This window comes from Elaeis guineensis, chromosome 7, assembly GCF_000442705.2.
Source record: "Elaeis guineensis isolate ETL-2024a chromosome 7, EG11, whole genome shotgun sequence".
In the NCBI taxonomy this organism is placed as follows: domain Eukaryota; kingdom Viridiplantae; phylum Streptophyta; class Magnoliopsida; order Arecales; family Arecaceae; genus Elaeis; species Elaeis guineensis.
The window spans coordinates 79,291,811-79,294,037 of record NC_025999.2 but is presented as its reverse complement, the minus strand read 5'-3'; the positions used below and the strand labels follow the sequence as shown (position 1 = coordinate 79,294,037).

The 2,227-nt window shown below is 37.8% G+C and overlaps 1 non-coding gene across 1 annotated transcript; it reads right to left on the bottom strand.

The window, feature by feature from the left end:
• Window positions 1-687: 687 nt before the first annotated feature.
• LOC140859600 (small nucleolar RNA R71) lies at window positions 688-793 on the bottom strand. The gene has a single exon (XR_012143140.1). It is a non-coding gene; the product is annotated as a small nucleolar RNA R71 (small nucleolar RNA).
• Between the last annotated feature and the right edge of the window lie 1,434 nt (window positions 794-2,227).

Below are 2,227 nucleotides of genomic sequence, written 5' to 3'. Positions count from 1 at the left end.
TTGGAAGGCTTGAAGGGTCATCTTGGAACAGTTAAGAGCTGTCTAGATTTAGGTTAACCCTAGGATAGATTGAGTTTAATTATTTTTCACTTGTTTAAAAAAATAAAAAAAAATTTATTAAAATTTAAATTAATTTGGTTACTTTTCTTTAGATTTAGGACTCCTTAGGATCTTTTCTTTAGAACTTTTTCTCTTTTCTTTCTTTTTCTTATACATAAAAATTTTATAAAAAAAAATTGTATAAACATCGAGAACCGTACACCTCGTGTGTGGAGAAGAGTGTCGGGTCGTCTAGTTAGAATTGAGTTCCTGTTTTCCAATGGCTGAACCAATCCAACCCATGACCCTTAAGATTTGTGTTATCCAGTTGGCTCCATCCAACCATCTTGTATCAGGTTGCCACAACCCACAGCTAACAATTTTGAAATCAAACCTCAAATCATAAATATGCTTCCAAAATTCACAGGATTAGAGGATGCTTATATATTTATTAGAGAATTTGAGGAGGTATGTGCAACCATGAAACTGCAATTAACAGAGGATGAGGTCAAACTTAGATTAATCAACTTTGCCCTTAAGGATAATGCTAAGAAGTGGCTTTATAGTCTGCCAAACCATTCTGTCACTACCTGGGAGGGCTTTGTGAGAACATTTTTGAAAAAGTATTTCCCCCATCATAAAACAGCTAGGATTAGGAATGAAATAAATCAATTTTACCAACTAGCTGGTGAATCATTTTGGAAGTACTTGATCGTTTCAAGAATCTTTTGACCCAATGCCCACACCATGGAATAGAAACTTGGAGACTATGCCAGATCATCTATGAGGGGTTAGATTCAAACTCAAGAACATGCTAGAGTCCATGTGCCAAGGCCAATTTATGGACAAAGAAACTACTGAAGCTTGGCAATTCTTAGAAGACCTAGCCGAGAAAAATTTACAGTGGAAAACAACTAGGGAACCTGATAAAGCTACACCTTCAAGAGGAGGAATGCATCAAATTCAACCAACCCTAGCATCAGAGGCCAAGATTGCAACCTTAACACGTAGATTGGAAGCCTTAGAATTACAGAGACCAGCCAATGTAAATCAAATATCTGCACCCATGTGTAAAGGGTGCAATGCACCAGACCATGTCTTAGAGAATGTTCCTACTCGAATGAGTGTGCACAGGTGAATGCCACCTATCAAGGACCATTGAACAATCCTTATGCACCCACATATAACCCAGGTTGGAGGAATCATCCGAATTTCTCATGGTCCCAGAATCCTAATGTAGGCAATCCAAATTTCAATCAGCAAAATCTAAGGTCCAACCCAGTGATGAACAACCCGCCAGGCTTCCATGATAATGACAAAAAATTACCTCTTTAGAGAAAAGCCTAGAAGCCATGATGAAGACACATACCAGCTTTATGCAAACCACGGGTTAACTCATAAATAATAACACCCAAGCTATAGCCCGTCTGAAAATGCAAGTAAGTCAGCTGGCTTCGACCATTAGTGAACGAGAACATGGTAGGTTACCTAGCCAACCTGAGCCAAATCCTAGGAACCAAAATGGTCCACGACCCCAACAAGAAAACCAAGTTAATGGTGTAAATGCCATTCATACCTTAAGATCGGAAAATAAATAGACAATAAGGTAGTTGCACTTGATGATATAGAGGACTCATCTGCCGAGTCACCTTCTAAAACTACTACCTTTCAACCTCAAGCACCAGAAACTGAAAATTCACCTAGTCCAGTACTTAAAGTCCTAGAGCTCCTTTTCCAAACAGACTGAATCCAATAAATCTGAACATTTAGACAAAAATTTTAGAGATATTTAAACAAGTCCAAGTAATATTTCTCTTTAGATATAATCCATCAGGTTCCAACTTATGCCAAATTTTTAAAAGATCTTTGCACTAGGAAAAGGACCACTAATGTACCAAAAAAGCATTTTTGGCTGCAAGTGTCAGTTCATACCTATCTAGCCATGTGCCAATTAAATATAAGGACCCTGGAGCTCCAACAATTTCTTGTGTTTATTGGAGAAACCAATATAAAAAAGCCTTGCTAGATCTAGGAGCTAGTGTGAATATCCTTCCATATTCGGTGTATGAGCAACTAGGATTAGAAAAATTTCAACCTACTGGGATCACATTACAGTTAGCCGATAGATCTCTCAGGATCCCTAAGGGAATGGTCGAGGATGTTCTGATAAAGGTTGAAAATTTTATTT